General features: G+C 41.3%; 1 protein-coding gene and 1 pseudogene across 1 annotated transcript in view; both read right to left on the bottom strand.

Moving 5' to 3' along the window:
- HTR2A (5-hydroxytryptamine receptor 2A) overlaps positions 1–25,156 on the bottom strand; it is a 62,973-nt gene that overhangs the window by 12,966 nt on the left and 24,851 nt on the right. The gene's annotated exons all lie outside the window — the stretch shown is intronic.
- On the bottom strand, positions 14,495–14,890 carry LOC102994491 (prefoldin subunit 4-like; annotated as a pseudogene).

Below are 25,156 nucleotides of genomic sequence, written 5' to 3'. Positions count from 1 at the left end.
TCTGGAAAATTCCCCTGCACCCTCATAAAAGGATGAAACAGAAGAGGGCAAATGACACTTTATATTTTCCCAGCTTTACTGAGATATATTTGACATATACCATTGTGTCTGTTTAAGGTGTACAATGTGACGATTTGATACACATATATTTTGCGAAATGTTTACCACAATAAGGTTAGTTAACACATCCTTTACCTCACATAATTACCATTTTGTTGTTGTTACAGTGAGAACATTAAAGCTCTACGCTCGTAGAAACATTCAAGTATACAATAAGTATTGTTAACTATAGTCACCACGTTGTACCTTAGAGTCCAGAACTTATTCATCTTAGAACCGAAAGTTTACACCCTCATTTCCCCCAACCCTGGGGTTGGTAACCATCATTTTACTCTGTTTGTATAGATTCCACATATAAGTGAGATCATACAGTACTTGTCCTTCTCTGTCTGATTTATTCACTTAGCATAGCGCCTTCAGGGTCCATCCATGTTGTCACAAAAGGCAGGACACAAATATACATACCGTATATTTTCTTTATCCATTCATCAGTGGACACTTAGGTGTTTCCATATCTTGGCTATTGTGAATAATGCTGCAATGAACATGGGGGTGTAGATACCTCTTTGAGATAGTGATCTCCTTTACTTTGGATATTATTATTACTATTATGATTATTAAAATAGTATTGACCTCCTTGGCTTCCCGAAAGCATCCCGGAGATCCCTGGAACCCACATTGAAAGCCACTGACGTGTAGAAGAAAAAGCCACCAGCTTTGAATCAGAAAACTCAGGTTTGGATCCCCTATGACCTTAAGCAAGCCACTTAATCTGTCTGAGCTTTTTCTCCCATAAAATGGGGGATTTAATAGTACCCGCATTAAAGGATTCTCATGAGGACCATAAATGAGAACTGCTGTACTGTTTGTAGTAAATACAGAATTATCTAGCAGACAGAAATAATAGAGAAGAATGTTCGACAGCCTTTCTTAGTGTGCAGAGTCCTTCATTCTGTCTGAAAATCCCTGCTGTAGCTGAAAACTCCTCCATCCCTTGTTTGGCTCTAACAGAAAGGAAACCCAGCTTGCCGTCATCCTTGCAGCTTAGCTTAAAAATCTATGTCTTGCTTTGCCTCTTTTGCACAGAGGTCCAAGAAGAGGGAACCAGTTCACTCGTCACTACAAGGGCCATGTAGAGCAAGACCACCTCTCAGACTGGCTGAGAACAGACTCCTCTGCTCTGTCATTTTCCACAACTGACTAAGTAGCAAGTGGTGAAAATTTAACGAGCTCTTCTGCAGATGGTGACAATTCAGTCAACTGCCACGAGTACTGAGTAATGGGTGTGCAATGTGATATGACTTCAGAAAGTACATGTTAGGATTCACAGAGCAAGGATAAAAAAGAGTTTTCTCCTGTGCACTTCCTCTGTGGGAACAAGGGCGGCCTGATGACATCTGGGGCTTCTTCCACAGGTGCTGGGATTCGTGGAAATCAGCACGAATGGCTTTCTCCCAAGGCAGCCCCAATGAAAGGTTCTCAAAGATGGATCTACCACTGCTTGCTTTATCAGTCATGGATTTTGGTTTCAAGCGATAGAAGCTGATTGGGCTGATTTAGCAGAAAATGAGTTTAATAAAATGATACCGAGTAGTTCAAAGAATTCTTGAGAGGGCTGGGCTCCAGGCTAAAATTCCAGGAGTAAAATTGCATTGCTGACCTGGTCTGATGAGGAAACTTCTGCTGTTTTCTCTGTCCACTTAACATCAGAGCCTCCTGCCTCGTCAATGTCACTTCTTTACTAGGGAAGCAATTATGCAACCACTGGGAACCTGGTGGCCCAGCTACCTCCATGCTGGCAAAGACATCATATTTGTTCACTTTGCTCTTTTCCACATCACACTTTTGCCAGGAACCACAGTTTTGCCATGGTCTTTGGAGGAACCTAGACCATGAACCAATGTCCTAGCTACCAGGAAGGCTGGGAATTTGAGTTCTGCCTCTTGGGAATTTCTCCAAATATAGAAAGGCTAGTTGAAAGGGACAGGCAGCTATGACTATGCCAGGTACCCATGTCACTGGACCTAGGTATGGCCCGATTTGCAGCTGTTTTAATTGGGCTGGGTGTGGGGAGATGCCTCGTCCAAAGACGGCAAGGCTGGAATTTCTGGCCTTTTCCTATTTTCCTCTTTTTCCTATGATTGTTGTCTTTCTCTGTCATCCCTGCAGTCAGTGTATGTTCAAGTATCTAATACTTAAAAGTAAGTCAGTCTGGAAATTACATACCGGTAGCTGTGAACCTGAATGCATACGGGGCTAATGTAGTCATATAGCTGGGTTATGGGTTGGGGTAGAAGATGACCGGAGAGTGGTGCTTGGAAAACTGAACAGGACAATTGCGTTCAATTAAGAAAAAACACATTGTGCAAGCCGAACCAAACAGATCTCTGGGCCAGACCGATTTTTCATTTTTCAATTAGCTTGGCATAGGTTTGGAGCTTTAAAAAGTGTTTTGGGGTGGATTCTTCTTTATTCACATCTCTTATAGGCTTCTCATCTTGGCCTCGTTCTTGGGGTCACTGTCCCTGTCCTGATAAACCGACACTGTTTCTACCATAAGGCTCAAACACATTCTAATTTTTGTTCCCGTGTCCTCTGATCAAGCAGCGTCTTTCTCAGCGTGGGTTGCAGATGCACTCTCCTTGGACTCAGATCCGTGCTGCTGCCACACAGGTGGATAAGCTCTTGTTGTGACAGGTGTCCCTGGAGGAGGGGGACACAGAAAGTCCCTAACTAGTGACTCCCTTTTTTAACCTGAGCTGGTCTTTTGTATGGCCCACCTGTCTTAGCCCCTCTCTCTTTGAGCTGGTAGGATACTAGAAGCTTCTTAACAGCTTCCCACTCTTATCCCCCATCCATCTGGTTGGCCCAGACCTCCAAACTTCCCATCCAGTTTAAGGGAGTCTGAGATGAAGAGCTTTGGGTTTTGATTCTCCTAGACTGTGTTTTCAGCAAGTGCTACTAGAAGTACCACTCTGTGAGATTTCATTTACTCTAACTTCTACAAGGTTATTCCTACCCTGAAATTTTACTGATGTTGGGGGAGATAAAATTTTTGTAACAACTGTTGGTGGGAATGTAAATTGATACAGCCGCTATGGAGAACAGTGTGGAGGTTCCATAAAAAACTAAAAATAGAACTACCATATGATCCAGCAATCCCACTACTGGGCATATACCCTGAGAAAACCATACATATATACACTACCAAATGTAAAATAGATAGCTAGTGGGAAGCAGCCGCATAGCACAGGGAGATCAGCTCGGTGCTTTGTGACCACCTAGAGGGGTGGGATAGGGAGGGTGGGAGGGAGACGCAAGAGGGAGGGGATATGGGGATATAGCTATAGGCATAGCTGATTCACTTTGTTATACAGCAGAAACTAACACACCATTGTAAAGCCATTATACTCCAATAAAGGTGTTAAAACATTTTGTTTTGCAACATTGGAGAGACATTTCTCTGGTCTAATGCCTGCTTCTGAACGCTGCATCTTCGCTAGTCTAAATGTGACCTAAGCTTGCAGAAAGATGTACTAATATTGGGTTAAGAAGTAGCTTTAACCAAGAAGTTTATCCAGTTGTTATCAAGAGGATGGTTTATTGGTTTTTAAAGAGCTGAAGTAGAGCTTAATGATCATCTAGCGAAGCATCTTCTTTTTACATATGATGAACCAAGGTAGAGAGATAGTAAGTAAAAAGAGTGAGAAAAAACCTATATTTACAGATGTCCACCATAGATAGTATAGGCACTGTGTAGGTGTTCACAGATGTTAGCAAATTTCATCCTCACAAGGCACAAATGAGCCAGGAATTATTATCCCCATTTTACAGGGGAAGAAAACTGAGGTTCCAAAATATTCTATAATTGGCTCTAGGTTTTTCAGTTAGTAAAGGAATGAGCTAGGAGTCAAGCCTAGGAATCATCTGTTTTCTTCTGTACCATTTTTTTTTTAATAAGCTTTACTTTTTAAGAACTTTAGATTTACAGAAAAAATGTGCTGATAGTACAGAGAGTTCTCATATACCCACACCCAGTTTCCCGTTACAGACACTACATTACTATGGTATGTTTATTACAATTAGGGAATCAATATGGATACATTATTGTAAGTTCATACCTGATTCCCATCTTTTCAGTTTTTACCCACTGTCCTCTTCCTGTTCCAGGATCCCATCCAGCACCCCACACTACATTTTGGGGTCATATCTCTTTGGCTTCTCACGGCTGTGGCAGTTTGTCAGACGTTCCTTATATTTGACGACCTTGACAGTTTGCGGAGTACTGGTCAAATATTTTGTAGAGTGAGTCTCAATTGGTATTTGTCTGATGTCTTTCTCATGGTTAGTCTGGGGTTATATGGTTTTTTAAAAAATTAAATTATTTTTTTATATAGCAGGTTCTTATTAGTTACATATTTTATACATATTAGTGTACATATGTCAATCCCAATCTCCCAATTCATCCTACCACCACCCGGCACCCCCTGTACCTCACTTTTTGTCATGACCTTGGCCTCATGGTCCCTAGGCTAGTGGTCTTTTGACTACATCAGAATGTTTGGTTAGCTCCTTCACTGCTTTCACTTTATAACTAATACTTTTTTGAGTTTTAGGGATTAAGAATGTTCATGGGACAAGAGCCTTGAGAAGCAAATGAATATTATGTGGGACCTTATACACTGGAGGTAGGAATAGAAACAGGAGGTAGAAGTGGAAAACAAACAAAAGGGCTGTGCATTGCCATTGATATAACTAGACTTCACTCTCAGGGCTCTTCAATACAAGTATCCTATTCAAGGTCACAAATAACTCTTTAATAAGCAATAAACAAATATGTAGTTGCCTTCCTGGCCTTGCAACGTGGATGTCTCCAATAGGCATCCTAACTGTACACGGCCACAGTGGAGCTCTGGATTGCATCCCTCACTGCTCCGCCAACTTTCTCCACCTTCCCCATCCTAGTTAATGGCACTACCATCCATCCAGGTACACAGCTTAGAAACTAGAGTCATTCCTTTCATTATCCTACGCTTGCAAAAAACTCACCAACATATTATTAATTCTACCTCCAATATATATTTTATATCCAAATCTGTCTACCTTTCTCTATCTCCACTGCCATCTCTATACTCCAAGCCATTAAGATTCACACCTGGATTACTGCAAGAGCTTCTCCACTGCTCTCACTGTGTCCACCCTTCCCCATGTAACCCTTTGCTCGAACCCTTCAGAGATCACCCATTGCACTTAGAATAACGTCTACCTCCTTACCTTGGCTGCAAGGCCTTCTCTTATCAGCCCAGCCTCCCTCTCTTTCCTTGTCTCCTAACACTCAACTCATCGCTTCTTGATGAATTGCTTGAGCTGCACTGGCTTCTTTCTGATCCTTCAACCCCATCAGCTGGTTTCCACATAGGACTTAGGACTTGCTCTTCCCACTGGCAGGAGCATGTCCTCCATGTTCCCATGGCTGGCTCCTTCTTTATCATTCAGCATCAGTTTTAATTCCCTCTCCTTAGTGAGCCCTTTCCTGACAACTTAACCTAAATTAGCCCTTGCTCACCCTGCCTGAGTCACTCTATAGCACATTTCCCTGATTTGTTTTCTTTATAGCACTTGTCATTATATGAATTTTTAAAATTGGTCTATTTATTTGCTTGTTTATTGTTTGTCTTTTTCCATGAATGTAAACTCCATAAAAATCAGGGACTTTTCCCAAGATAGTGCCTGGCACATCGTATCTAAGCATTAAAAACTAAACAAAGATTTGTGGAATAAATGAACAAGCAAATTCAGAGGCCTTTGAGACATAAAGAGAAGAACAGAAAGCAATTATAATTAGATAATAGACTTTCTCATTACCTTGGTTATAGGGGTAAGGGCAAGAGGTTGCCCAAATATAGGTCATTTGGGGCACTAGAAATTCTAGTCAAATTAGGTCTCTGTAGGTGATGAAGGTAAAGCTATTAAATATGAGGGCTTTCAAGAGATAGCAACCTTTCTCTAATACCCTGCAGTTAATAAGCTCCTTCATCTTTACAGCCTAACGCTTCTTTAGGGACACTATGTAGTGGTGGTAGGGATGGTAATAATAATAATATAATAGTAGTAGCAAATAGTTGTATGATATTTTCCATGTTCTAAGCACTGTCCTAAGTGCTTTACACAAATTAGCTCACTTAATTTTCACAGCAACCCTGTGAGATACGTACTATCATTATCTCCATTTGCTGATGAAAAACCTGAGGCACTGAGAGGTTAAGTAACTTGCCTAAGGTCACACAGTAAGTGGCAGAACTAGGATTTTGAGATGCAGCCAGTCTGGCTCCAGAGTGTGTATGTGTCTTTGCTCTGTGGTTTCAGCACAGTTCAGCCGTCAGGCACGCAGGCTCGAGGGGTCAAACTACCTCATTTCAGCAAATCTGCTACTTAACAAATCACATCACTCCTGGAATCTGCATCATCAGGTCTGGATCCTGAAATTCATGCTGGGCCCTAGCTCTGAAACATGCTGATGAGTGCAAGCCTCCTTCTTTCTTTGTATATAAATTTCACATTGAGAGCCATTTAGGTGCTATTCACGGGAAGGCCAGTCATGGCTTTCCATAAGAGAGAAACAATAATGAAGAGATACGATATGGAACCTGTCGTTCAGGAGCTTAAAGTTAAGGAGGAATTATCTACTATAGGTCTTTAATGCACATTTCCCAGTTTTTTTAATTTGACATTTTTACATTAACATGAACAATTTTAACATTTTTTAAATTACAATTTCCTCCACTATTTTTTTACACTCATTCTCTTTCCCTGGGTTGCAGCTGATTGATATCCTGCACCTGCACTGATGTTGAATGTTTTTCTTCCAAGTTAACCTTTAGATGATTTCATGGATGGGGGTGGGGCAGAAACCCTCTGAAAATGAATGCAAAAGTTTATGTTCTTCTGACTATGTAAAATTTTCAGGGGAAAGGTAATCTGGCAATACTCTGTAACACAAAAATGATTCTGGACCATTGAACCTGGATATACAAAGGCTACATTTGTGTGTGTGTGTGTGTGTGTGTGTGTGTGTGTGTGTGTGTGTGAGAGAGTGAGAGAGAGAGAGAGAGAGAGAGAGAGTGTGTGTGTATGTGCCTCCTGATAAAATCACAGCTTCACAGTTCCATATCTCCTGGATAGTGCTTTTCTTAGAATATGGAAGCAATTTATACTTTAAAAACACATCAAGAGACACAAGTCACAGTCAAAAATTTAATGAGCCAGTTAATTTTAAGGAAAGGCAGGAAAATGATAAAAGGATGAGCTTTTTGATGAATTGTGTATTCAGGTTAAAACACATGCACACACACGCACGTGTACACACACACCACAAAACACGTTAGTATCCTGGGGAGAAGGTAATTTGCCAGTTACATACGTGTTAAAATTGAAGCAATTCTTAGAATAAGTCAAACCAAAAGAATACTTTCACATAGACAAAAGACAACTTTCATACAATGGAAACAGGAAATTCTGAAAAATTGCTCAGTTGTCCAGTTTACAAGGGTAGGATGGTTTTAGAGCAAGTGGGAGAGAGAGAGACGCCCCTTTTAACAACATTTTGGGCATGTGGGGTAGTGGTGGATCCGGTTAATAAACTGTGAACTTCTTGATGATACGCTCACTGCTTTTCTAAACTTCGTGACAGTAGCAAAGGTACTGTTTAACCAGCTCCAGCCCACTAAATTCTTGAACTGATGCATTTTGTGGGGGACAGAATAATGATCCCCTGAAATGCTCACATCTAACTCCGGGAATCTGAATACGTTGTATTTCACAGCAAAGGGGACTTAAGGTTGCAGATGATAATTAAGGATGCCAATCAGCTGACCTTCAAACAGGGCGAGGATCCTGGATCATCCAGGTGGGCTCACTGTAAATCACAAGCATACTTAAGGAGGGAGAGGGAGGCGGGGGAGCCAGGTCAGAGTGATTTAGTCTTCGAAGATGGCGGCCGGTGGACTCTGGAAGCTGGAGAGGGCAAGGTGATGCTTTCTCCCCCAGCCCCTGGAAGGAACGCAGCCCTGCTGATGTCTTGACTTGGCCCGGTAAGACCTATTTTGGACTTCTAACTAGACTTGAAGGTAACACATTTGTGTGGTTGTTTTTTTTTTTTGAAGTTGACAGAAGTGTCGCTTAAGTTTGTGGTAATTGTTACTGCAGCAGCAGGTAAGGGAACACGCATTGCCCGGACCTGTCCTTTCTCTGAGACGGGGTTGTTGCTGTAAGTAGGCAGCATTCAGAGCGTGGGGCCTCTCCAGCCTTTGCTTGTACACAGCGCACTCTGCCCCCACTGTTTTGATGGCACTGCCTTTGTTCATTTGGAGCGAGATGCACCCGGCAAACTCGTCAAAACTTGATGGGTTTTGATGCCATCCAAGCTCATGTATGAACTTTTAAACCTTCCTGTGAGGAAGAAAACTGTTCCACAACGTGAAAAGCAGCCTTGCCTTTCACCTTTATTTATTGTTATTAAAGTGCAATTCACAGCTGTAGCCACCTGGGGTGAAATAAGCGTGAGACTGGGGGGCCGAAGCTCTGCCTTTTGTCCTTGGTCCTTACCTCTTCCTCATACAAGCTACGCATGTGATGGACTTGTTCTCCCATAAACATTTACAATAACTTTGTCAAGTTCCTCAAATCCTTTTGATATTTGAATTGAAACTGGGTTTAATTTTGGGGGAGACTAACATCTTAGTTCTGCAGTTTACGATGTCAAATGATCCCACTATGAACATGTTATATCTTTTTAACTGGCGAAGTCTTATTGTTTTGTCTGTAATAGTTTAAGGCTTTTTTGTCATAAAGGTCTTGGGAATTCTTATGTTTTTTGCATCCAGTGTTGCTGCCTGTGTCAATCTGTGTGGTGGTGATTCCTTTGCATGCTGTGTTACTTCTGAATTGTCGGGTAAAGGTTGGGCTACTAGTATTTCGTTTATAGATTTGCTTCTCGTAGGCCTAAGTATTTTTTCTTGAGTTTGTGCTGAGGTTTTAAGCTGCCACAGCTGATCGTGAACAGCAGGAGGAGGGGTTTTACGGCTCGCGCCCTAGCCTGTGTGCTTCCTGGTGAGTGTATGCGGGGGGCGGGGGGGAGGATGGACCTTAGGGCAGAGGACCTCTAGCATTAAAATGTGGGCTCAGAGACCCCCCCCATTTGCCCACATCCTGCCTGGATGCCCCCACGGCACCTGCGTGGGCTGCTGCTCTAGCCCCCAATCCCCTATCCCTTGGGCTGGGAGGAGGCAGGAGAAGAGAAAGCTCAGGGGCCAGCTGGCTGCTCCTTCCCTTTCTCTGTGCTTTGATTCCGCGGTTCTCCACCTTGGAGCACATTGGAACGACCTCGGAGCTTTAAAATACTAACACCTGGACTGAACCTATAGTCTGACTTTGAGCCCCAGGTGAGGCCTAGGACAGAAGGTTTTTAAAACTCCACAGGTGATCCTTATGTGCTGCCAAGGCCAAGAGCTGCAGCCCTGGCCTGAACTTAGCCCACCGGCTGGAGGAGGTACCAGCCAAGGTTGCTGTGTCTCTGTTTGGTCACCAGGCGAGCAGTCCCTGCCAAGGGCAGTGGCTCTAACGGCGAGCCCACTATGCTGTCTGTGGCTCTCAGCGCTTTTCCCCTCTGGGTTATGTGTCTCCCACGTGTGGCCCTGATCACCTTCTGTTTTCCTAGAGTTTTTTTTTTTGTTTTTTTTTTGTTTTGTTTTTTGTTTTTTTGGCGGTACGCGGGCCTCTCACCGCTGTGGCCTCTCCCGTTGCGGAACGCAGGCTCCGGACGCGCAGGCTCAGCGGCCACGGCTCACGGGCCCAGCCGCTCCGCGGCATGTGGGATCTTCCCGGACCGGGGCGCGAACCCGCGTCCCCTGCATCGGCAGGTGGACTCTCAACCACTGTGCCACCAGGGAAGCCCTCCTAGAGGTTTTTTCATAGCTTTTATGCTAGTTCTCTGATTCCCCAATTCCCCTCTTCTGTTAGGTTTAGAAGAAGTAGTCTGCAGTCCCAGTGAATCTGCCTTTGTCATAGCACCTGGAGGCCCTTTTTTGCTTTTCAACCTGGAAGACTAAAGGGAAACCAGCCTGAGGAACTAAGCCAGAAGGGTCCTGGTCATCAGCAGCGCATATATTTTTCCTTCAGAACATTATCAAATTGTAGGGGGAGGGCTCTGGACACAGTGTCAAGTCTGGGATTTGATTTTTTTTCCTAACAAAGTTTATCCCTCCGAGTTGTTGTGAGGATTAAATGAGAGAAAGTGGCAAGGTCCCCAGTGACATCTTTTAGGAGATGCTCACAGATGTTAGCTGAACTTGAACTCTTGTGATGTGAATAGGACAGAAACATTCATTAACGGATGTGTGACCGGAGGATCAATGCTCTGAGAATAAGAGAATCGTCTAGCAGGTGGTGTTACAAATATCAAAGGCTTAGGAATTCCTCCGTAGCTGTGAGCCATACTTTTAGTAGTCTCATCTGTTACGATTGCTTTTAGACTCTGTTAAAACTTCGTTAGACTCCTCTGTTAGCCTATAAGAGGGGCACATAATAGAGCTCATACAATTTAGCTCGTTTCAGGCTTGTACTGGCTTGAGGTAGAAGCTGCTAGAATTGACTTTTATTGTCAGGAATTCCAGTGGTGGTCTGTTTTTCTTTTGTCTTTTTTTTTTTTTTTTTTTTGCCTCTATTAGAATAAAATATCACTATTCCAGGTCGGGCCCTACCTGACTTCAACTCTTTCTAGGCTGAAATTTTCCCGGGGATTTTATGGTGTACGTCACTAATAAAAAGAAGTCAGCAGAGACTCCCTAGGTTCAGGGATGTGATCATGTAATTAACATTTGATTAAGGGAAAAACAGATCACAGCGTTTGGTTAAGATCATAGATTACGTCCCACTCTCCCCTGCCACCCATCCGCAACCCCCGGTTTTAGTTGAAGGGTATTCCTGGAAAAGATGGTGAAGTCCTAATTCCCGGTATCTGTGAATGTGACCTTATTTGAAAATAGTTTTTGTTGATGATCAAGTTAAAATAAGGTCATGAGAATGAGCCCTAATCCGGTATGACTGGTGACCTTATAAAAAGGGGAAATTAGGGTGCAGAGAAACAGGGATAACGTTGCATGAAGATTAAGGTAGAAATTGGGTGGTGCATCTATCAAGATGAGAATGCAAAGGATTGTCAGCAAAACACCAGAAGCTGGGAGAGAGCCATGGAGCAGACTCTCCCTCACAGCCTTCAGAAAGAACCAACCCTGCCGATGCTTTTATTTTGGCCTTCTAGCTTCCAGAACTGTGAAACAATACATTTCTGTTGGAGTCGCCCAGTCTGCGGCATTTGGTATGGCAGTCTAGGAAACTAGTACACCCTCTTTCCTTCACTCTACCTCCTCGGAGAAGTGATGCTATGGATTGGTCGGATTCAAGGACACTCATTGAGTTATTAGGTTGAAACATGAAGAAGGCTGATACTTGGCTGCCTTTGACCTGCAGAAAGTACAGTTTCACATGATCCAACCTAACTTTTTTCTTGTGTGAGACCCTAAATAAATCTCATTAGGGTGGGAGGGGGGCTCGCATTTCCACTTCTTCCCTTGTCTGGAGTGTGAAGGGGCTCCCAGCTGGGAGATATCCTGGCCGCCGTTTTCTTTGGCTTTTGCTTATGCTTCTGTGGATGCTCTTTATTACATGTAGCCAGACAAACTATAACAAGGGACAGAACTCCAAAGCTTGCTTTCCCTAAAATGGTCTGAGGTGGGGTGGCAGGTGGGGACATTTTGGTGTTCTGAAGGGCCTGTGAAAATTTTAAGATCTGGAAAAAATCCCAAACACATATGTAACGTTTTCCAAATAAACATGTAAGTGTCGATACAATGTAACATCTAACTATCAGAGCTGACCTGGCTACATCAATATGCCACATTGAACATACATGTTTAAGATGATGTGGGTGGAGGCTCTAGAAGTAAGAGTTACCAAAGGTCTTAAACAACCGTGGGCACTGGGGCAAATGGTCTTTCCTCTGGCTACCACCATCTGATACTTATAACTCTTCCTTGCTGGTATATTCTTGACATTCAAGATAAGAGACTGGATTTAGGACAAAAGGGGTAGAACAAAGCAATCCTTTGTCCTGCTTCATTCTCTGGTTATACATTTCTCTTGGAAAACTGACAGTGTTCTAAACACTTAACTGTGGGTTTAAAAACAAGATTCAGGCATTTGTGTCCTGCTAATATGATTCTTATCCTCCTTTTAAGAGTACCCAATTTGAATAGTTTTTCTCTAAAAATCCCTCATTAAAATAAAGCAAAACAGTAATCCCTCATGGCTTTCTAATCAACCTAATAGGCAATTTAGAAAAGACTTGAAATAAATGCAAACACTAGGTACAACTTTATCTTTCCAGTGAATTCTCAATAAACCTAATTACTTAACCTCTCTTTTCCCCAACAAAGACAGGTAGGAAGTAAAGACGTAGGAATGTTACCTCACTATGAGCTTATGGAACTCGAGATAAAAATTGCAGCAGGGTTTTGAATAGAAATGAGTCTTCTAAATGGCTGGGGGGATGGCTAGCCCTCTACCTTATGGAAGATCGATCTGTTAAGTCAGTACGAGACTTATATATACCTTTAAAGTTTGTGAAAGGTAAGATCAGCTTGCGTTTCTCTAGTGGAGCCTGTTCAACTCTTAGTACAAAATACTAGGGCGAACGGGGCTACTGGTATATCTAGTATGGTGGTTCTTATATATGCTCTCTCACAGTACTTTCATCCTGGGATCAGGGTTTCTTATGAAAAGGCTTGTAACTTAAAGGGATATCATTAACTACTTATTCATGGGTAAAATAATTTTTTTTTTTTTTTTTTTTTATGGTATGCGGGCCTCCCTCTGCTGTGGCCTCTCCCGTTGCGGAGGACAGGCTCCAGACGCGCAGGCCCAGCGGCCATGGCTCACGGGCCCAGCCGCTCCGAGGCATGTGGGATCCTCCCAGACCGGGGCGCGAACCCGGTTCCCCTGCATCGGCAAGCGGACGTGCAACCGCTGCGCCACCAGGGAAGCCCGGAAAATAATTTTTGAATGTCTCCTAAGTGTCAGGAATAATGCTGAGCACTAACGATACAACCTTGGCCGAAACAGTCGCTGACATCAGAGTTTACAGTTCAGTAGAAAGCATTACTAACAGGGTAATACATCCTAGGGTAGCAGCAGTTTCAGGCTACAATGAGGGGCACAGAAGGGCACTTGGATTTGGGGACAGATCAAGAAAACTTTCTGTAGAAAGGGATCAAAAACCGAGACCTCGAAAATGAGGCTTTATCCAGACAAATTGGATACATTCCCTAGAGACAAGAAAGCACAGCACATAAGAACTGAAAGTAATTCAATATGAGGTAAGGATCCTCCAGAGAGAGATGAGCCGGAAGAGGTATGCAAGAGCTATATCTTGAAGGGCCTTGTGAGCCATCTGGAGAAGTTTTAACTTTATCCTGAGGGCGATGGGCAGCCATTAAATGACTTAAGGCGGAGAGTGGAAATGATCGGATGGAAGGTCTGGCAGTGTGAAATGGATTAGAAGGGAGCTAGACCAGTAAAGAGGCTGATGCAGTACACAAGGTGAGAAAGTGACAGACAGCAGTGGGGACAGAGAAAAGTGGGGGATTCATAAGACATTAAGAGAGTTGGTGGAACTTAGTGATTAGGTGTGGGTACAGGAAGAAAAATGAAGACTGAAGGTTTTTAGCTTTGTGGTGTGGAACCTGAAATAGAAAACAAGTTTTAGGGAGAAAGTAGTAATAAGTCAGTTTTGGACACATTGATTTGGAGCTTCTTGGTAAACAGATATGGGTCTGGACAAGGAAGGTGCTAAGGATTCCTCCAGGACAAGCCCTTCAGACAGCTGTCAGGGGAGGACTCTAGGAAGAAATGAGTGCCGAGCTGAGTCTTGAAGGGTGAACAGTAGTGGTCGTAATAAAGAAGGGGAAGATGCTCCAGAGAGGAAGCATCCTGAGGAAAGAGACTAGGACGCAATGAGGAGTTGCCGGTAGCATAACAGGGTTGAGATGGAGTAGAAAGGCAGAGAATAATTTTTAACTGTTAAATTTTCGTGTAATAAAAATTGAACAAATATTCTAAATGATACAGAAACGTAAATGATTGCTTAACTGATTTTAATAACATGACAAAGCCCCTACACTTGATATAATTGTTATGCAAAATACATAGATGAATACTGTCTTCTTTTAAAAGTATAAATAAGCAAGACCTGAAAATAGGCAAGTTTCCATTAAATAAATGAAAATTTAAAAAATTTTGCTTTCCACATCATTTGGAGAAGGGAAATTATTTTAAAGAATATTCAAGTTTATTAAACATTTTTAAAAGTATTATAAAATGTTTAACTTTCATCAGCTTCAAGGTTTGCTACTTCCATATTTTGCATATAACTACTTTCAAATCTGCTAACACCTGCTGAATTGATTCCATTCTGGATTCTAAGGTGTCAGTTTCTTCTTGCAAATTTTTCTTTGCTTCTAACATGTCTTGTGTTTCTTCTTCAGAATGGCTAATGGAAACATCACAAATCTGATAAGGTATCAGTAAGCAGTCGTTGTCTGCAAGCATGATGTCCTCACAAGCATCTTCTAAATTCTGGAGTTGTTTCTTTTTTACTTCTCTTTCTTCCTTCAGCTCTGAATCTGTTTGCATTCTGTGCAAATCTGTTTATCTTTTGTTGATCTTCAAAAGTAACATAGACATCCTCTGCAGCCGCCTTCTTCATGGTGGCCACCATTCTGTGAGAATTCTTGATAAGCCTTCCATGTCATGCTTTATGCACAAGGAACTAGGAAGGAGCCAATAAGATTCCAGGCAGAGGATAGACCTGGTTGTATTTGTGCTTTACAAATTAGGCTGGGCACTAACATGAGTATGAACTAGAAATGGGAATAAGACCACTTGAGAGAATATAGCACGATTCCTGTCAAAAGGTAAAGTCGGGCTTCCCTGGTGGCGCAGTGGCTGAGAGTCTGCCTGCCAATGCAGGGGACATGGGTTCCCGCCTGCCGATGCAGGGGTCATGGGTTCGTGCCCCGGTCCGGGAAGATCCCACATGCCGCGGAGCGGCTGGGCCCGTGCGCCATGGCCGCTGAGCCTGCGCGTCCGGAGCCTGTGCTCCGCAACGGGAGAGGCCACAACAGTGAGAGGCTCGCGTACCGCAAAAAAAAAAAAAAAGGTAAAGTCTCAGATGAATGCGGAGGCAGAGGGGGTGGAGATAAAGGAATGAAATCAGGTGATATTGAGGCAATAGAAATAATAGACAGGACCATGGACTCTGGGAGGTAAGGAAAATGGCAAGAATGATGCTCAGGATTCTGACTTGGCCACTTGATAAGTTAGACAAGATTGGTGAAGAGAAGGAGCAGCTATGGAGAAAAGCAGGATAGATGGGCCATAACCCTTGGTTCCTCATTCTACTGAAGCCATGAGTTGTTAAAAGACTGGAATTCTTGTTCACTACAAGAAACAATTGTAACTTTGATCTGCAGTAAAGTATTTGTAGTGATGTCACATTATCCTTTTCTCAATATTAAGGCTCAGGAATTTTTTCACTCTGAAAAACTGCTTTTCTCTAAGGAGACAGCAATACTCAACATGCAGGGTAAAAAAAAAATACTACGGGAAAAAAGAAATTAAGACCCAAAGGTTTTTAATAATTTGTCCAAGGCCTCGAGATGTTCCTGTATGGCTACTCAGTTTCCAAGTTGCAGCTGCTATAAAAATGAAAAGCTTTTTCTGAACATCTTCTCTAAATAATTACCATTACTACTATCGTGGTACTATGTTCTGTTTGTTCATAGCACTTTTATCGGCTTCAAATTATATTTTGTTTACATATTTGTCTCTCACTGTACTATAGGGTCCTGGGTTGGTGTCTGTGTCATAAAGGGTACTAAATATTTTGACTGTTCCCCTGGCTGGACTTCTAATCTGAGGTCTAAGTCTACTTTATGTTCCCATATAATACATGGAAACCTCCATACTAATTAAGAAATCCCCAATGGTAACGTGAACAAATTAAAGCAAAACCATGGTGCCAGTTATGGTAAATTGGCGGGGAGGGGGTGTGGGTGTAGGTTTGTGTTCGGGCCTGAGATGGGGAGGTCTGTGGCAAAGGAGGATTGCAGAGCGTTCTCCTTTATTTTCTTTAGGATGAAGGAAAGCTCTACTGCTTCCAAAGAGAGGAAGAGCCTTATGGAAAGAAGTCCAACTTATACTATGTTGTCTCTCTGACTATATTCTTAAGCAGAGAGATCCTGAGTGAGCCTTTCTCCAGAAGCTGGCTTAATTGGATTCCAACCAGGCAGAATGAATTCTTAATCGGAACATATTTTATTTGCTTAAAATGAATACTGTTGCAGTTAGCCCCTATTTATTAACAAAGTGGTCATTAACAGCTATCGGTGGCTGACCTTGACAGATTCCATTACTGAAATAATGAAGTCTGATGGGTTACTATTATTAACATTTGCTAATGGTCTTGCATTTGCCGAGCAAGAGATTGGAGTGAAATAGAGCTGCTTACTCGGGCAGGTTGACCACAGGGAGATGGAAGGAAGTAATGGAAAGCACAGGGAACTTGATGAAAAATGAATGGCTCCCGGGAAGAATTTCTACAAATGAATGCAAATTCAGATATATGTCTTTTAATCACCATGTTGAAAGGTTGATTACTTAATATTAGAATCACCGGATGTTTTTGTTGTAGGCAGAAATGCAAAAATAGGAATTTATCCCTTTAAAAGGTCCTAGTCATTTCATAACAGCTGGTAGGAAACTGAACCAAAATGATAAAGTGAAGGAAAGCAACCAGGTTCAGAGCCAAATGGAGGAGAAAAGCTTAGCAGCAAGAAAAGGAGAAAAAGATGAAATCCTATTGAGTGTTAGCATTTCTGAAACTTGGAGTTTGGGATTCCAAAGGATATGATTTTATTTTATTTTTTCTCCTAAGCAGCTTCCTTCTCACTGACATACTTTTAGATTGTGAAAAATGTCCTTCCCTTATCCCCAAAACCATGATTAAATTTTCAGTACCTCTAGACACATGACCCGGCAACAAATACCAACACAGCTCTTTCCACCACCCCTCCCCCATCCCCAATCAGCTGTGGGCCACGGAGTAAACTTGCCCTTGTGATGTAGTTTGGGAGACATAGAAAGGTCTGTTTTCAAATTCTCTCCCACCTTCCCCCAATTTTCCCATCACAGATTCATTTCTTTATATCGCACGTCTTGATCTTTCTGGCGCTCTCTACTTAAAATGCACCCATTTCTGGAGGGGGTGATAACTTAGAACCCATTAGCTCTTATCAACAAAAACCTTATCCCAAATAGAAGTCCTGTAGGGGCTGAAGCAGATGGAATGAATTATTCTGGAGAAATTTCCCCTCCTCCAAGTGCTACTTTGCAGAGGTGGAAAAGCCCATTTGTGCGCCTCTAACAACTCTGAACAGGACGTTCCTTCTCTGGCTTAATCTCTATTGCCCAGACTTCCTGGATCACTAATTACCGAACTGAAGTCAGTTTGTTTTATGCCTTTGCCTATTGCCAAAGAGCCCAAGGTAATGAGGAATACTGGATACATGTGGGGACAAGCCCCCTTTAGAAGACAAAAATAGGCTGCCTTGCTGTTGCCTGCCCTTTAGTTCCTGGGAGATGGGGCAGGATCCTACTAATTTCTGACATAAGAAATTAGCTGCGGACTTCAAAATGACCCCTGTGCAAGGATGCAAAATAGAGAACCAGATGACAGCAAAGAAGTTCCTTGTCAGATCTGACTATTACAATGAATTAAATTATTGTACCTTCTGTAAGTGTACTTCAACCCAGCAGTTGGTGCACAGTATATAGGCAATGCATATGGTTTTGAATCAATCAATTTAAGCATTTCACACTTTAGAGGAGATGACTCACAGCAAGTAGCTCCTTGAAAGAACATTTTTTTCCCCCGTGTGTTGAGTCATTAAGGGCCTATTCTGTAGGTACCACAATCTAAGAATAGAGGTAAGCACTGTGTAAGATACGCTCTATGCACATTAATGTATTAGGGAAGGCAAACTATGCTATCAAGTTTAATAAAATATAAGCAGGACAAGGAAAATTAACAGGGAAAAAAGTACTGTATAACTTTGGGATAGATCCAGGGTGGCTCTGAGGGACATGGAGGCCCCCAAAGAGAAACCACCCAAATAGGTAAGAGAAATGGGGAAATAAAAACTGGCTTACCCTTGATTGGGAGATGCAGTTGTCAGTGACTCCTATTAAATGAAGTCTTTGTAAGACAACTTACAACATCTGTTGGGTCAGTTAACTCCTAAGAGTGTCCTCTAATTGGTAAGAAATTCGCTGGTGAAATACTCCACTTTACAGAACTTGGAGGCAAGGCCTACAGGAAGGAGTAAGAAGTGAAGGGTGGGTGGGTGTGGTCGGAAATGATATTTCAACCCTGAAGCCGAAGAGTCTAGTAACTGGGGGAAGAGTAGGCCCGTCCTAAGGGAGATAAGGTGCAAGTGAGGTGAAGTGAGGGTGGAGAAATGGGCAGGTGCCTGAGGGCAGAAGGACTTATTTAGCATTTAAGCCTAAGGAAAGCATTTCACAGCCATCCTAAGGGAGATGGGAAGCCATTGAGAAGTTATTAAAAGGTCTTTACTTACATAGCTCCTACCTCTCAATTCCCTTGAATAATGAATCAAACCTGTGGTGGTTTAAACACTCAAGTGTTCATCTACAAATTAACTGGGTTAATAGGTGTATGTATTAATGAGTATATAAACAATTTTGGCACCTTTGTGACCAGCTGATTACCATGAAGGCATTTTATGAGAATGAAATATACAGAGTACGTGGAGACCACAGCTGACTTTTCCTTGACGTAGATAATGGTATGATTTTCTTGATTGTGAATCTTATCAAGTACTGAAATCCAACTTTTTAATAAAATAGTATAGGGGTTAGTTTTCCTAAGTTATAATGGAAGCTGGTGAGAGCATATGATTGTTATATGCAACATTTTCAATAGCACAACACATGAGGCAAAGAACTATAGTAAGGCAATACACCCAAGGAAAATTTAAGTTCTTTGCTTGGTTCATTATAACACTTTATTTGAATATCCCTATTTTGGACTATGTAGAAAAATACTGGTACTACTTATAAAATGACATTTGTTCTACAAATAAAACAAGTTATTGGTGGAAATATTAAAGAGTAGAATGCTTTTAAGCACTTGTTGGTCCTTTCCGGGTAAATGACTTAAATCACTATACAAGTTCTCAATTTAATCCTCAAAGAAAATATCAAGGACCTCTATACTGACAGTTTCTTTGGTATAACCCTGTTTTACCATGTATGTTTGAGAGTAAAAGTTTCTTTTAAAATCTGTAACTTAGGTTCTTTAATTCAGACTTATTTTCCCAGCAATTAGTCAAATACAGTCACATTATAAATGGTCATACAACTTTGAGTTAGCATATTACCTGTATGGACTTTAAGGGCAAATACAAATTAAAAGCAAGAGGATAAATACTCCTTATTACAAATAAGGGAAGAGACATTCCCTTCCCTTCTCTTAGAGTATTTTCTTTTGTAAAGTTGTAAATTCTTTCTCTGGCTTTGGGCTTTAAATCTTTTAAAAAGCCTCTTGCAAGTCTTACAACTAGGAATGTCTTTCCCAAGAACCAGGGAGCTAACCCTTTGAAATGCCATCGTCCAGGGAGATAGGACCTTTAAATAGCGATAGACATGTCTAGTGGCTATCTTACAGTTCAGAACTATTGGATTCAAGGCAAAAACCTTTTTGGGTCATTTACTTAGAGTACATGTATATATGGGTACGTGTATGTATATACACAGCTGTGCTATTGGGGGCAGGGGGAGGGTAAATCTGAAGTGTGGAATGCTTGGCAACATTTATCACTGACTGGAGGATACACAGACTGAAGGTGAGGCACTCCTAAAAGCTGTTAGCAGCAATGGGAACGTGTGGAAGCTCGGAACAAGGTAAGCTTTTCTGGGCTTCCTCCAGCCGTCTCATGAGACCTTTTTGCTGTCTTCATTATTTTCAAGTTCTGCTGTCTGTACCTTGCCCACATCCTGGGAATCCTAAGAGGATTCCTTTGTAAGAGTTTTATAAATTGCTTTGTAGATGAAAATTCTCTATAAAGTGTTTATTACTCTGAGCAGTCCTGACTTGGAGAGATTAGACTTCTGACAGTTCGCGTTGCCAGGCCTCGGAGAAATGCATCTGTGTTATTAGCCCAGGAGGCTGGCTCACACAGATACAGGTGGATCAGGTGATCTGCTTCCTGATGTGCTTACCTGTGAGGCTGACCCGTCCTTCAGCCTTAGCCTGGCCTCACAGTTCTCCCTTCTCTGCTTCCCTCCTTTTCCTGGGGTCTCTCAGCTCTTGGGCAGAGCCAACCTAGACCTGCCTAAAGGCCTTAGGGTAGGGAGAGGCTGAGGAAAGACAGTGCTGCACAGTGGAAATAGTCATGGACTTCAAGTCAGAAGACGTGCGTTTGACCAATTCTGCCTTAATTATGAAATCCTGACTAGCTATTTAATCTCCTTGAGCTAGTTCTCATTTAACAAATTTACTGAGCACCACCTATTGGGCTTGGTATAGTATGTGGGGCTGGAAATTCAGTGAAGTAGACTACAAACCCCTACCCTCGTGGAACTTTCATTTCAGCTGAAGATAAAACATACGTAAATATGTAACAGAAGCTAACAAGGTAGAGGGGGAAAATGGATGGGGACTAGATGGGCGAGAATGTGATAACTTCTCTGGGGAGATGAGGGTAGGCCTCACAAGAAATAAGCATTTGAGCAAAGGCTTAAAGCAAATGAGGCAATAGAACATGTACCTAATAGAATATGTACCTATCTTGGGAAGAACTTTGCAAATTGAGTCCAGAAACGGGAAAATAGGAAACTAAAAACTGTTGACCCTTGCCTGGAACTAATAACAATGATGAGCATATTCTTAAAATGCTTACTGTATGCTAATCATGTAGTAGACATTAAAGTTATCTGGCATCTATCTTATATCTAAAATATATCTATTCTACAAGCTGGTTACAGCTGACCTTCATCCTGGAAAGTGAAGGTTAACCCCCAAATCTTAACAAATTCCCAGTCTCGGGGAAGGGGCCATTTTCAATTTGCATGTCTTATTCTACAGTCTACCATTTATGAATTTATATCAACATTATGACAGAGCCTGGTACTAATGTGAATACGATGTATTATAAAATTGTGGAGACGATTCTTCATGGAACTTGGAGTTGCTATTTCTCCCGAGTATCTTTTCAAGGATGTCTGAATAGTGAACAACCTTGGATGATATAGTGTATCCATCTGAAGCAAAGGGGGAGGTTGCTTACTGCCTATGGTAAAGGATTTGGGTTTGTTACACTCGGATTCCTTTTCTCTGTGCAATCTACTGTGGCTCCCTTGGCATTGCCCTGAGTGAAACAGGGCTCAGGCAACAAGAAAATGATGATACTCTGGCTGTTACTGCCGGGAGTCTCTGGTCCAAGAGTCTCATGTCATCTGCCAGCATCCATGAAACTGGCAGGCTAACCTGTTACCTTGCAAGTAAAGTAAAATGTAAGATGCACCCTTCAATCTTCATGTGCACTTTTTGAATGAATTAGCAATTTCGTTAGACCAAGGGAATAGTTAAAGGAATGTAAGAAATGATGATATACCTTATAAACAAATTACTGAATTTCCTGAAGTCTAAATTTTAACTTGGTCCTGATTGAGTACAAAATACCCAGATAATGTAGGAAATAGTTCATCAACTGTCTCAGCACTGTTGCAAAGAGGGGGTCAATTCTTAAGTAGCTGGTTTCCTTAGGCAACTGGGAACCTAGTCAGTCAGTTAAGTTCACAAGTTTATATTATCAGTGGAAAGTTTCCATATTCAAACAAATTATTTTCCCCATCTCTAAAGGTATGGGGATGTGTTTTCCCTAAAGAGGTCAGACTTCAGGGAGCACATAACATGTGAATAATCTGTATGCTCAGCATTCTCGGGTGTGCGATGCTGCCAGAGCCAGGGCAGAGAGTCAAGCTGAATGGAGTTACTGAATGTGTTTGTGTGGCTGGAAATGCAGCTTGAAGATGAAATGGAAGGCAAAACTCTGACAGCTTGGTATTGAGATTTAACGTTTGTACAAGGTCTTTGAGGGTGAAGGCATGGCTAAGAACAAAACTATTCAGAAGATGTATTTGGAGGAATTGACCATATGACCAAAAGCAAACTCCTACTTAAGAAATTACAAAGGGCTTCCCTGGTGGCGCAGTGGTTGAGAATCCGCTTGCCGATGCAGGGGACGCGGGTTCGTGCCCCGGTCCGGGAGGATCCCACGTGACGCGGAGCGGCTGGGCCCGTGAGCCATGGCCGCAGAGCCTGTGCGTCCGGAGCCTGTGCTCCGCAACGGGCGAGGCCACAACGGTGAGAGGCCCGCGTACCACGAAAAAAAAAAAAAAAAAAAAAAATTACAAACTAACACTTCCCTAACATATCATCATTGGATTTTTTTTTTCCCCTTAAATTAGGGAACTGCACCTTTAAAGATGTGTAACTATTATACCTAGCTCTTTGAGAGAGACTAATCACAGGGGGTATACCTTAAATTCCCTACATTTGACCGAGTTTCTATTTTATCCTTTATACAAAATTTACATCATTTATCTTCAGGCACTTCCCCAAGGAAGTCTAGGGTGGCTATTCATCCTTGAAATATCCCAAAGGGCTTATAAAGTAATCTACTTTCACTAACAACTGGAAGATTGCCATTTCTAAAGATGGAAAAATTATTCTCGGCTTTTAACATTGTCACATAGAAATTTCAGTACTTTAAAATATTTTAAAATAATTATAGGAAAAACACTTTTTGCAAGTCTTTTTTTATTCTCAGATAACTATTGTTGGATTACTATTTAACAGTAATACTTGAGGCGGTAGTCACTTTAAGGAATTGGAAGGGAGTAAAAAGGGAAACTAGATTCAAAGAACAGCAATGACACCAAAAGCACAAGCAACAGAAGAAAAAATTGGATTTCCTCAAAATTAAACTTTTGTGCATCAAAGAACACTATCAAGAAAGTAAAATGACAACCCATAGAATGGGAGAAAATATTTGCAAATTGTGTCTGACAAAGGTTGACTATCCAGGATATATAAAGAATCCCTAAAACTCAAACATTCCAATTAAAATGGACAAAGGACTTGAATAGACATTTCTTTAAAGAAGATATGCAAAGGTCAATAAGCATATGAAATAACACTAATCATTAGGGAAATGCAAATCAAAGCCACAGTGAGATAACACTTTACACCTACTAGGGTGGCTATAACAAACAAAATAACAAGCTTTGGCGATGATGCAGAGAAATTGGAATCCTTGTACATTACTGGTGGGAATGGAAAAATGCAGTTACTGTGGAAAATAGTTTGGCAGTTCCTCAAAAACTAAACATAAAATTGCCATATGACCCAGCAACTACATTCCTCAGTAAACTCCCAAAATTGAAAATGGGACTCAAACAGATCCTTGTATGCCAATGTTCATTACAGCATCATTCACAATAGCTAAAGGATGGAAACAACCCAACTGTCCAACAGATAAAATGTACATGCAATGGACTATTCAGCTATAAAAAGGAATAAAGTTCTGATAACGTGCTATAATATAGATGAACCTTGAAAACATGACAAGTGAAAAACCAGACAAAAAAGGACAAAGTTTTACTTACATGAAATACCTAGAATGGATAAATTCATATCCAATGTAGATTGGAGGTTACCAGGGGCTGGGGAAGGAGGGATCGAGGAATAATTGGTTAATGGCCAGGGTTTCTGTTTGGGCTGATAAGTCTAGAAATAGATAATGGTAATGGTTGCATAAGATTATGAATATAATACTCCTAAATTGTATACTGAAAATGGCAAATTTGTTATTTAACCATAATTTGTTTAAATGTACATACCTTTCGTTTGTGACTTTTAAATAATTAAGCTTCCAAATTGGTCAAGGGATTTTTAAAGCTGAAAAAGTAAAATTATTGGGACCAAAGTAAATATATCTGAGGTAATTATAGGCAAGTGAAACTAAAAGGACAAATAGACTACTGTAGGGATAGAACAAGATCAAATTATATGCCAAACTACTGTTTTGAATACACTATTAGTGAAAACTAGAAACAGAATTGGGAAAATGGCTAATAGACTATAATATATCAACATGAGGGAATAACTTGTAGCCATTAAAATCATAATTATGAAGCCCATATGGAAAAATAAAAGCATTAATACAACATTATATGATATATCAGAATATAGAATAGCGTATACAATATCTTTGCTAAAATACATTTTATGTGGGAGTCGAAACAAGCAGTTCTAGGAATAAAATATTTCTAATGCTGTTCTAATTTTTTTCAAAAAAGGAAAAGTGAAATATATTGGTGGGCTCAATACTTTCTCTCTCTCGTAATTACCTATTGTGCAAAGTAATGCTGGTGTTTTGAACTAGATTCCCTTTATCCTGGAGCTGTATCAATTATATTCAACTTTAGTCTGAAGACTTATGTCTAAATTGGGCTACAATTAATGACAGAGTTAAATCAGTGGTTTAAAGGTGTTATAAGTTAAACTCCAATTAAGTGTGGCTTGGTATCTCACGAAATATTCTTTTAATGCCAAGACTTCAGGGTTCCTTTTATATAACTGTAGGACTGTAGAGTTAGGAAACTGGTAGTCCAAACTCATCTTACAAGTGAAGAAACATATACACAGCCTGTATTCTGGAGAAAGCCGGATAGTTGCCCAGGTTGCCTGGGTCTTAATACTCTGCTCATATCCAGTGCTGCACGTGCATGACAATGTATTATAGCCAGAGGAGCTTGGTGCTGGAAGATTCATCTTCAAAATGTTGTTAGCTTATTGCTGTTAATACTAAATTAACCAAACCTATCATCCCTTCTCTCC

Source organism: Physeter macrocephalus, chromosome 13, assembly GCF_002837175.3.
Source record: "Physeter macrocephalus isolate SW-GA chromosome 13, ASM283717v5, whole genome shotgun sequence".
Classification (NCBI taxonomy): domain Eukaryota; kingdom Metazoa; phylum Chordata; class Mammalia; order Artiodactyla; family Physeteridae; genus Physeter; species Physeter macrocephalus.
Note: the sequence above shows the minus strand (reverse complement) of the source record. Positions and strands in the feature narration are given on the sequence as shown.